At 38.8% G+C, this 12,618-nt stretch overlaps 1 protein-coding gene across 2 annotated transcripts in view; it reads right to left on the bottom strand.

Annotated features, from left to right (window-relative positions):
• The window catches only part of FAM110B (family with sequence similarity 110 member B), a 59,860-nt gene that overhangs the window by 5,777 nt on the left and 41,465 nt on the right, over window positions 1-12,618 (bottom strand). The window contains exon 2 of one of the 2 annotated variants that reach the window (XM_069854134.1): window positions 11,675-11,741. The exons of the other annotated variant lie outside the window; for it this stretch is intronic. The gene's annotated coding sequence lies outside the window, so the exon portion shown is untranslated. The remainder of the gene's footprint in view (window positions 1-11,674; window positions 11,742-12,618) is intronic. 2 annotated transcript variants of the gene reach the window in all.

Below are 12,618 nucleotides of genomic sequence, written 5' to 3'. Positions count from 1 at the left end.
AAAGGGTAGTGAAATGTTAATTAAGCTTCCCTTTCAATGTTGTTTTAAAAATCCTAGTCCTACCTCCTCAGCAGTTTGACTTCCTGAATTTTAACTAAGTCTTTCTGAAAGAGAAAAAGCTCATTTTCCTCATTTGAATCAACATATTTATAGGTACTATTTTGAAATCAAGTTATCAAATTTTCAAATGTGCTGAAAGTAATTCCAACATACATCTGCATACACACATTTCTCTGCCATACACACAAATCAAATCTTTCCACATAGCCAGCTGAGAGCTTGATGGCTAAGTGCTTGTAAAAATACCCCATTGGCATGTATATTTAATACTTGTGTGCAACAATCAAATTGATGTGAGAGTAGAGGTCTTGTCAAGGAGCAAGAAAAACCTCCAAACAATCAAACTTCCAATTCTTTGTACTAAATACCATCACCCAGCTAAGTTAATGCCACCTGAATAAGCAAGACCACAACTCCACGTTTCCTCCTTGGCCATTGTCATTAAAGGCCACCATGGCCCTGCCCCAGAGGACAGGTGCCATCTCCATTCTCCTGGCAAGCAGCTCTGCACAGATCTACAGATCTACGGATCAGAGCTGTGGGAACCGAAGCATCAGATCCAGACTGCTTTTGGAAGTCTTTCCCCAGCATTTAACAACTTCCTACTCAGCCCTGGTCAATATTCGCAAACATTGCTAGCTAAGGAGGCTAGGCATCCACATGGGCTTCAAAATCACACTTAAGAGGGAAAAAAAGAAGACAAAAATCCCACTGTGCGTGCATGTCCATTTGAGAGAACAAGAGTGCTTGTTTGCAAGCACCTATGGGGCCAAGTACCCTGAAGTCAATAGAAATACTGCTGAGATTGGCAATGAGCTTCAGGCATGCCTAGAAAGAAAAGCAAAGATCTGGTGAGAAGCCAGGGCAGAAATGTCAGCCCCAGCCAGACAGGGAGCTCAGGGAGTAACAGCCAGGTGGCCACCTGACCAGACATGGAGGCTTTGTACCTGTAGGGCTGCTGCTATAAATAAAGGCACATGCAGAGAGGAAAAAGGATCCATTATATTTTTGTGTGTTGTTTAAATTGCTCCATTTCACTGAGGTGCTGCATCTAGATATCACAGGGAAGTTTATTCAGTACTTTCACCTCAGAGAGTGAAAAAATATGAACAAGATACTGTTAGAAAAGAAAGTGGGGCGAAAGGGAGGTGGATGAATGTAAACTGCTAACCAGACAACTTTTCCTGCCTGTGCTGCTGCTGGCTGCAGCCTAAGTCTACTGCTAGCTGGGAAAGTGAGAGCAATTCCTAGCAGCCTCTCTGCTGTCCACAGGCACCTGAAACACAGCATCAACACTAAAGAGCCTTGCTACTTAATAATTTTATCAGTAATGAAAAAGACTGAGCAGCAGCAGTACAGTGCAGTCTCAAGAAGATGAAAGTGTGCCACTTAGTTTCCAGTTGTGAAAATCGTCATTGCAGCAACAGGGGCATAGAAATGCCTTTCTTCTGGCTTAAATGACAAAGATACTCACTCCTTAGGCATCTGAATTTCCTGCCACGTACAGCTCTGGTTCCAGTTTTGCACTGCAGAAATTCAAAGGCAAATAGTTTTTCTTCACGCACTCCCAGGAAATGTGTGAAATACACTTATGGCTCTAAGAAAAGTTTACATCCAAATGTCTACTCCATAGATGTAAATCTGCCACGGACTGAACTGTGCTTTTCAGAATTCACTCTGGATTTCCATTATTGCTCTTCCTTATAACAGCTGCTAGACTTAAGAGATTATTTAAAGAAAGACAAGGCTAAACTTATGCACACATTCAAACATAAGTTTATTTTAATAACAGGCACACATTAATAAAACCTTTCTTAAAGTTCTTACTAAATGAGCTCCTCTAACATCCAGCAACTGTTGCAGACCTGCTGAGTAGAATACAAAGCATACAAAGAGGTAGAGAGGTTTTGGTTTTTTAAAGCTGTATTTTCAGCCAGACACTTTGATTCAAAGTTTCCTTTGTCATAGAGGCAGAGATCCAAAGCACTTATTCATTCTGGGCATCGAGCTCTAATCACTCTTAGGCCTCTAATATGTTTGTCAGATATTCACATTTAAATAACAGAAGCACTATCTGCATGATTTAGGGGAACACAATAAAGCCTGGAGCAGCAATAGCCATACAACTGACATTAACTAAAAATAAATCCTCTATGAAATATTCTTTCCTTAATTTAAAGCCATGACAGGAGGACAAGGTAAACTATACAGAGACTTTGGAATTATGGTTCCATATATTCTAAATATGAAGTTATTTAGAATTTAAAAGAAATTTATAAAGTGGCCCCACTGGCAAGTATTTATTTCTAGTGTTATTATTAATACAAGGCTATTGTACAATACTCAAATTTATTTTTTCTCTCATACCTAAAGCTGCATTCTAAACATAGACTGAATGACGCTAACTGACAGCAAACAATGCACTTCTCTCCCTACTTCTGTGTTGCCCTGTAGCTCCTACCTCTTGGCCAAGTTTCAGTGAGTCTTTGCCTACAAGTATCCACAGAAGAGAATGATGTATTTTCACAGTATTCAAGTTGCACCAAGGCAGCAAAAACTAACAGTGAATATGTGGCTCAATTCGTGGAATTTCTGCTTTCGACTTCGGCAAGGGCACAGCTTCACTCGACAAAGCTAGAATGAAGCTCACACTCTTAATTCATCCCTCTGGGACAGCGGATGAAGGGATTGTACAAGAGGTGTGATGGAGCACAGTGGATAAATATAATGAAGGCTGACAACCCTTTACTCTGCTTTCCTTGATATTTAAAGGCCCATGTCAGTTTTATTTTCCAGATGATAAAATATAACTACCACAACCTCAAGATGCACCATAAAGATCACACAAATTCCAGCATAAATAATCAAGAAGCAATCTCAACAGTACTCAAAGAGATCACAAAACAAAATCTGCACAGGAACACAGGACGCAGATGGAAAATGCCAGACTCTGCTAATGACTAGGTGTGCTTTAGAGCTGCAGGTTATGAAGACATTGCTTTGTTAATAGTTCCTGCAAAGCCTATAAATGACTTGCTACATGTCTATGCACTAGGTTATAGTAATGTGTACATCCAAAACTAATATACAAGTTCTTCTGTGGATAACTGTCATTATAAACCTCGCATATTTAGGTTACCAAGTTTAGAAATACAGGTTAAGCCTAAATAAACTAGTCCTAAATTGCCATAAGATAATCCACATCCAGAACAGAAGCAATATTTCATTTTTTAAACCAATTTTAGATAAATGTGTGCAATGGTATAGATTTGGTCTCGCGTAATATTAACTGTCAAGATAAAGCATCAGCAGATGGAATAATCTTTAAGATCTACCACGACTTAAAATACCAATGAAAGTGCTGATATTCAACTCTGCCACCCACTAAAACACAGAACAGCAAACAGTAAGTCAAGAGCAATATCTGTTCAAGCAGACATCTAAGCCTTCAAAAGGTCACAAAAAACGTGAGCTACAGTGGCCTAAACAAAGAGTGGCAGAATTATGCAGATATGGGAAATTTCCACTAAGTGGGAAGGTTACAACTTTGCCAAAGGTGGCCACTTATCACTGCTGCTATATTACATCCAACTGAAAACCTGAACAACAGCTAGTGTTAACTTCACAATAACTTGCATAGCTGAACATACAGTGGGCTGATACATTTATGCTAATTCTGCTTTGTTCTTACGTCACATTCAAAGACTTTCAAGACAAAATTCTATTGCATAAACAAAACACTGCCACCACTTAGCACTCTTTCTGTTTCACTGTGCAGTTGAAATGATGAGGATGCTGCCATAACCAGAAATGCTAACACTGTTACGGGGAAAAAGCTTCTGAAAAATACATGGAAGTGCAAATGCCTGTAAAGCAGGAAAGCAACTTAGCAGCTATACTTATATATTGCCCTTGTAATGTATGCTTAGAACATGCTGGGAGATAGATAGAGACACCTCTCTGAAAGAAAAATCCTCAAGAAGGATTTAACTTTTTAGTCCTGAAATCTGGCCCTATTACATTTTCTACCCAGTAGCAATAATCCACTCACAGTGATACTTGCTTCTGGGCAAATGCTGCCCTATAGGTGGCTCCCAAACATGAAAACTCTTGATTTCTTACAAAAGGTGCAGAAAGCTGCACAAATGCTCAAGAAAGCTCAAAAATGAAATTTCCCTGTCTTCCAACCAGGTAGTACAAGAAAATATAAGTTACCTTATTATTTAGAGCAATATTACGTGCTGTGTTTGTAAAAACTAAAATGGAAATCAGTTCAGTTTTTGTTGGAAACCTGTGTGGCTTACACTGTATTGTACTTCTTGGAATAATTTCAGTCTCTCATTTAAACAAACAAACAAAAACAACAGGAAAGGGCTTAAAAAGTATAATAAAGAATGTAAGTTCTTATTAGATTGGTAGCTCTAGTTTTATGTGAATAGTTCTGTTTCAGTGTGCATTTTATGAAAATGATTCTCTTTAGGAAACAACTTTACTGTGTGCTCATCAGCCAGTGTCAATGGTCCCAAGTCCAAACTACTTTTATTCTTTTAATTCTGCATAACTCCATAACCATCATGTTTAAATCTATGGCCTCCTCCCTACAATAAGATCACAATTCCCAAATTATCCTGTGGTTCTGTGAACCTACACAGTTTTTCCAGGATCCTTACTGCACTTTTAGATATCAGCACAGTCTCCTTCTTCAACACAGGATACTTGGACCTGGTGCTCTGTCACATTTCAGGGATTCATCAGACCCCTCTAACCAGTTCCCCATCACACCATGCCACTTTTTGCAAGCCACAGTAACTCCTGCTCTGCTGTTGTTGAAGGAGCAGTATTATCTGGACGACACTTTTCCTTTCTTCTCCTCTACTGATAGGAAAAGCTATCATCTCATCTCCTTGCTCCTGGCAGCTGTCCTTCACAGCCACGCTTGGATTAAGCATCCTGGAAAAGCACATTTTGTCCTAGTGATAACATTTTCAATGTGTAAAAAAAATGAATTAACTGAGGAGGTCATTGCTGTGCAATGGAAGAAAACAGAGGGAAGCAGAACAATAAAATGGTTTTAATTATGAAGATCAGCAAAAATGTTTTTAACGTAACATTATTCAGTTTAGTTCACATTGCAAATCTGTGGCAATTCTTAACAAGTCCATTTTAAGAGTGAGTCATGCTTTAAGCTACCCAAACGTTCGCAGGAATACGTTCACTAGAAATCATATGCATTAATAAAGAAGGAAACTGAAATCTTGTATCTGCAAAAATGTGGAGATGCACCTGCAAAGCACCCTACTTCTAGTAGGACCACACAGACACACACCCTCACTAGCATGGCTTGCAGACTCCATACATCCAACCATCATCTTTAAATCCATAGCCTCCTGCAGAGAACAACATGAGCACAAATGTAATCAGTAATTCAGCAGCTGGGAAACAGCTCAGTAACTTCTGCAGCATCCTTCATCAAAAAAAATTATTATAATTAACTCAGCTATGGAACAGACATTTTGATAGCAGTATTTTCAACAAGCTAATTCTGGGCCACTGTTAAATTAAACGTAATGCTAAATTCTTTACATGTTTGAAAACTTGTATGAATGTTAAAGCATTCTACTGCGGCATATTGATATAAGTGCAACTATGGGATCAGACTTAGTCTTAACTTGCACTATGTATTGAGTCCTAAAATAGAAACTACTTTGGCTTAGAAGAACAATTTCTGCATACAAACTGGAAAATACTAAGAAATCAAGTGAGATTTAAGTTGATAAAGGGAAAAGTGCAGATTTTGAAAACGAAAGCTTATATTAAATGTGCAGTGTCTACCAACACGGCCCTTGTAGCTGTAGATTTGTAGAACAATGACTAGGTGATTTCAATAGGTTCAATTCCTTCATAGCTACTGCAGCAAGGCAACATAGCTTCTCTTTGATATTTGGTATCTTGCTTCATGCAAACCTGTAAAAGTAGCCTCAAGCTGAGCACTCAAAACTAATGAACACTGAAACACACACACCTAAAATGTCAGATTCTGTGGGGAAACAGAATCTCTGTGTTCACCATTTAAGTGACAGCGGCGTTCATAAAACTTGGGTAGCTGATATTTAGGTTTATATCTTACCTTGAATCACGTTTCTCTGCCAATACTTAAACTAATAAATTGTAGGTATGTCCTGAACACCAAATCAGGTCAAAACATGGACAGTCTCCCCACCTCCCATATTTGACTTCCATGGAAAGGAACTGTGAGAAATTTGGAAAGAACATGAACATGCAGGGCAGAAGAGATTTCAAGGAGAAAAGGCCCATGGACATACCCTACACATCCATGCCACCCAGCACAGGTGAAGCCCCGTTGTTTCTACTAGCTGGCATGCACAACAACTAAATTTGATCGCCAATTCTGAAGACGAAGAAGAACTCGGGATTTCTTTGCCCCTACTGCTCGTTCACACCATCTTTTCCAGCATGTACCTGCTGGTCCTAAAAACACAGTCAGGGATGATGAGGATGACAAAGAAAACACGTTTCCCTCTGCTTGACTTTAAGTGCAGACTGGAACCAGTCCTCCTGGGCAGATGCTCAAGTACTAGGCTATACCATAGGTAGAGACAGATTCCTCTACCACACTTCACTTCAAAGGTTTCCACTTTCAAAAAACAAGTATTTGCAAGCTTTCTTTAAATTAAGGAAACAGTGATAAAGGTCACAAGAAGTACTCAATGAGGAAATTAAGTTACCAACCCCACTCCAGAGCAGTTCAATAATTTCTGGGAAATATGACATTTCAGCTGAAATAGGAAGCCTATTCAATATTCTGTCAACTGGCTTCTTCCTTAGGAGGTGGGAAACTTGCCATAGTTCAGGAACTGGGGATCTGAACCCATCTCCCATTTCTCAGAACAGTGGAGCAATCTGTGATCTCATGGACATATATGAATACCTGCTGCTGCTGCCAGTTTGTTTTTGTGGGAAAGGAAAAAATTTACCAGACTGTCATAAGAGGCCAAAAGCCCTGAAATCTCAAGTTGCCATGTTTAGGCCCTTATTTATTGAGAAAAGCTTTCTCAAACTGTTTACAATGAGAAACATAGAAAAGGAACATAGTATCATAGTTATAAACAGATTTTATTTGAGAAATAACAATAAAGCCACAATGAAAACAGCTGCAGTTTGACAGTCCCGTGCAGCTACTAAACCTGCAAAACCCCAGAAATGTTTAAATACACGGACACCCAAAATAAACAGATATAGCCAGAAAAGAGAAACAATCCAAACAATTTCTGCTGTGAAAACACCAGAAATCAGAAGAAGCTATTATAAATGGAAAAAAAATATCATAATTAAAATTTTCTTTTTTTTTGGTCAGAGATTTAATTACTAAGAGAAACTTTCAAATATACTCATTTTCAAAGTTTCAAAACCAAGCATAATAGCACCTGTCTGAAGTTTCTTACACCCCCTTGTGAAAATACATTTGAAAGAAATAGTGCACAAGTACATAGAATATATCTTGTAATACCAATTTTTACAAGCAAGAAACCAGTAAGTCACATAGGTTACATAATTTTAACTGTTTTCTCTCTTAGCTTAACTCTTACTCCTGTCTTGTTATATGGGAAATTCCTTTTAATAACCACTACACATGAGCACAATTCACTCATCTTTAGAAATAAATTTAAAAATATAGCCTATGAATATCTTTTACTGATATTAAGAACGTACAAGACCATATTTAAAAGGCAGGACTTTGGGCACAATTAAAAACTGAGTATGCTAAAACCAGTACCATTAGAAAAATTATAATGTTCAGTCAGCACAGTACAACAGAGTGGCCTAACAGAGGACTTTGAGCCTCTCTTCTGATTAGCTGTGGGGTTTTGTTTGTCAGAACTCTTTGCATTGAACAGCCTTTTCTGTAACATGAGCTATTACTGCACTAAGGTCAGAATGGCTATTTAAAAATAATTTCTACACGATAATTGCCCTGAGTTAACCATTTTTAAGTACTGAAACAACATATATGAAATATTGCCCATTTATTTTTTCTTAAATAAATGCACTACAGAAGTTTTGACTATGTTAAAACAAAGCACTTCTTTTTATAATAATGATAATAGTACAAATACTAACTGCAAATGAATGACAGCAGTGTTCCAGGGCACTGCAACCTTCAGAGCAACTCCATATATTTTACTTTTGACTGGTACAGCTATGTTTTTCTCTAGATAAGAGGACATTTTCCCATACCACAGAATAGTTCATTCCTCTTTTCTCCAGTCTCAAGTTTAAAGATACATTGTGTTAGAAGTTAAGAAAGAAAATTAACAGAATGCTTTAGGTGCTTGTTGTTAAAATACACTGAGTATATTTCCTTCATAATTGCTGTATTTGAAATATGTGCAGAGTCCACACCTTAAAACTACAGACCTTCACAAACTGTTTACAACCTATTTAGATGAAGACGAACATCCAGCTAGGTATTTGTTAATAAGCATCAAAACTTTTGCTTCATATCCAAATTTGATGGTCAAAGCGTGGTTTTGTATTATTGACATGTAGTGACTCTTCACTAAAACAATGTTCTTAGAAAGACGCTTTTAAGAAGTCAGACTGTCCAGACTCTGCACAATGAATGGTTTTTGCATATCTGAGGGCCTTGATGAAGTTATAATTATGATGGAAATTCTTCCTGGCCACAGCTTTTAAGAAACCTTAAAAAACTCACTGTCTTAAAGAAAACAAAAAATGTATCAAGTCTCAACCAGTGCATTTAATCAGGTGGAGACGAAAGCAGTGCAGGGAGGTCAAGGCAACCCAGCTCCAAGAAAAAACAAACAACCCAAATCTAGAATTGGGAGTGTAGAGACAGAGACGAGAACAGTGACAATGGCAAGACAGAGAGAAAAATGTAATTACCAGGAAAAGAGCAGAGGGAAAAAAAGGTATTGGGAATACAGAAGAGGGCAAAGAACTATGGGCTGGGAAGCAAAAATAGATTACAGAGGAAGGGCAGAAAAGTATTAGACAGAAAACGAAGGACACCTCAAGTGCATATCCTCATTGCCTCTCTCACAGCTCCTACATCCTGCAGATGGAACAGAGCTGGCATAAGAGTGCAGTGGAGAAGGGTATTACATAGTGAACCTCCTCCTGAAACAAAGCTCCCTCCAATGCAGGTAATTTTGAGTTGCAGGTGAGAGATATGTCCTCTCCTCTCTCCTGCAGAACTCCATGCCTGGGGCAGGCTGCCCATTGAACCTACCAGGCTGGATGCGGTGGAGTTGGCACTGGGGTGGTTGACAGGAGATCACAGGACATGACGCTTGGAGCCCCATGTATTTTCAAGAGCAAAATAAACAGTGAAGTAAATCCAGACAAACATAACACTGGCCAGTAAATCTAACAACTGCCAAGGTTTGCAGTAGCCTCCTCAGTAAATCCAGTTCTTCCTTTTGGCATTGCTTCAGCTCACTTTCATGTGCTGTTTGCGTGCCGAGACAAGCAATAGGCTCATCCGCAAGAAGTCCCAAACTAGAAATGTTCTCAATCCTGTCCTCACCACAGGTGACTTAGACTACTGTTTAGAAAGACAGCTTAAATTATTTCTCTATTCCTTCCCCCCTCTTATAGTTTCAGACTACCTCACCACTGCTACATATCCATTGTCCTCTCGGCCCTGTGATACAAAGCCACATTAATAGGTCTTCCCTCTTTGTAAACAAAGAAAAACCTCCTAACAAGGAATTAATACAGGATTAAGTATGATTGCCCAAAGTAACAATGGAAATTTCTTCCAAACTCAGAAACTGGATACAAGTATCCCAAGCTTGTAGCTACCGCTCTACTACGATAAATAATTACTTCTTTGGGGACGGTTATCAGCAATCTTATTAAATAGGTGAATCTAGAGAAACAACTTGAAGATGAAGGGCCAAGCTGCCTAAACCAGACAAATAATGAGAAGCAGCAAACAAGGTACCAAGCCTCAAATGTCTTTTCACCTGCCTGTGCCTTCTGTGTAAAGGTAACCTCTCCTGGCCAGCTGTCCTGCCAGCACATCATCCCTGTCATGGCTGGGGAACCAAGTACCTCCAGAGAAGGAGAGATCCCTCACTTGGTAGCACCAGCTCATCACTGGACTGGTTTTAAGACTTTCTAAAAGGGATAGCTGGCTGTGTCACTGCAGCCAGGACCAAATGCTGCCTTCAACATAAATCACAGATCCAATCTTTTCCATTCATAAAACGAGCAATATATCTCCAGCAAAACTACAGACCTCCTGGAGCATTCGTATGAGCCTTGAAATCCCCTTTTAAGGAGGCAGAAATAAATCTGATACAGCATTACATCAGGGAGGTAAAAATATGAAATGTGACTGTAAAATTAGTGTAGGTTAACTTGTGACCACAAAAACTATCACAGATCACTTATAAGGCTTTGAATGTCCCTGGTGTCAGCCCTTGGCACAGCCAAGAAAGCTCTGCTGCCTTTAATTTCATACTACAATGCATCTGGAATTTCAAGCTCCCACTTTCCTCAGCCGACAGAAACAGCTTCTGAGACGATTTCTATGTACAGGGAAGAAACTTTTACCCTTAAATTAGAATACTTTCAGACTTAATATTTTTCACTTAAAATAAAACAGCAACGATAATTTTAACTTAAAGACCTCACACAATGTGAATTTACATTCTGCAGCCAAATATGGTGATTTGAAACAGATTAATTTGAAACATCTTCTGCTGAGTGGAATTAAAACTAAATATTAGTGAAGTGTGTTGCTGATTTGATACATGATGCACCAGATGTTGATTACTGATTTTCAGTTTGCTACAGTGAAATACCAGAAGTGCCCCACTAGAATTTCAAGAACTCTAAAATCATTGGTACAAAGTGCCACGTGTACAGATACTGTCCCCTCCTGCCCTCTGGGGCTTCAGTTAGTTTCCTTGCACCTGCCAAGGATGAAGCTACTGCATGACATTCTTTCCATCATTCCTGACACTGGATTTCCCCCTTGTGTTTACAGGCTTTAACAATGAATAAAATACTTGAAACTTGAATGCTCATCTCCTGCTCAGACCTTGAAATCAGACTCAGAGTGTTGCAGACAGACTCAGAAATGCTTGAGCTTTCTTCTGGTTTTAATCACATTAGTAATAACAACACAAATAACAGAAAGTTCTGGAGGATTAAGGCTAGAAGTGCTTGCTTGCACTGAAGATCTCGGTTATAAAAAGTTAACGCAATCTACTGAATGGAAAGAGTGTAATCAAGGTGCAAGTTGGTAATAAATTATAGGAAAAAGCCTGGAACTACTGGACTATTTCCAAAAATGATCCAGCCATGTTTGCAAATACATCACTGAGTGACCGAGGTCAGCAAATCAAGCCTCAATCTTTCTTAAACAGTTCTGAACTATATATTAGCAAGTAATGACTCTGTCAACCCAATCAATTAGTAAAGGTCAAAGAAGAGAAATTCATTACCAGAACATACCTCCTAGGACAGCAGAAGAAGATGTGGTAAAGTCCTTCTGTAATTGCCCTTTTTTATCAAACTGGAGGAAAAAAAAAAAAAAGTACATTTTAATTCAAAAAGGTACCTGTAAAAGCACAATGCCAAACTCTTGTCCACACTCTGAATGGGGGAATGTAATACTCCAGGGGGTTCTGAAAAAAAAAAAGAAAAGCAAAACAAAACATGAAAAGGCATTAAAAAAAAACCAACAACAGAGCAGTAACATGACAGGCATGTACATGTCAGCACTGCTGTGATGTCGGAGGTCATGGTAACCCAATGCCAAGGTTGGTCCATGCCACGAGCAGGGAGGGAAGGAAGTGCAAGGCATCCACAAGAGCAACCAGGCCTATTTCACATAAAAGAAGAGATAAGTGATAAAATCAACATGGCTGCACACTGGAAAAGCTACAACCTGTGTAATAATAACAACTAATTAAAAAGCAATTTGGGAAGCCTCAGAACACAAGCGCACATATGCCACAGCATCTGAGGTGCAAGATGAGATGCAGCCATGCTGTGGATCAATGTATAAATACAAACAGGGCAAATTTCAAAACGAAGTTTTTAACTGATGAAGGATAACACAAATCACGCATTTTAAGATCTTGTTATAGGTACACAATCTATTTTATTTTGGTTTTGGCTATTTCCAGATGAAGAAGAGAGAAAATACCCAACAAAAAACCCCAAATCAAACAGTGTTTCCCTGGTACAGCTTTCGCAGGGCACAGAATCAGTGTCAGCTACTTTGCAAGTAACTAAGGGAAAATATAAACATGTAAATGTTCCTGTTACTTCAGGCAACTGTCAGTTGACTTTGACATGAAAATATGGAATCTACAGTGATGACTTGTTTTTAAGAGATCTCCCACATTCAGAGTTAAGGTCAAAGAGCAAAAAGTTTGTGCACTTAAATGACCCCCTCACCTCCCTGTTGGGATCTAGAAAGCTGACAGGATACTTTTGAAGGTAACAACAACTGTAACAAAAAAACCCTACTACATTTTCATATCTCTATTAGGAATT

The sequence above is a fragment of the Phaenicophaeus curvirostris genome, chromosome 3 (assembly GCF_032191515.1).
Source record: "Phaenicophaeus curvirostris isolate KB17595 chromosome 3, BPBGC_Pcur_1.0, whole genome shotgun sequence".
Lineage (NCBI taxonomy): Eukaryota > Metazoa > Chordata > Aves > Cuculiformes > Cuculidae > Phaenicophaeus > Phaenicophaeus curvirostris.
Note: the sequence above shows the minus strand (reverse complement) of the source record. Positions and strands in the feature narration are given on the sequence as shown.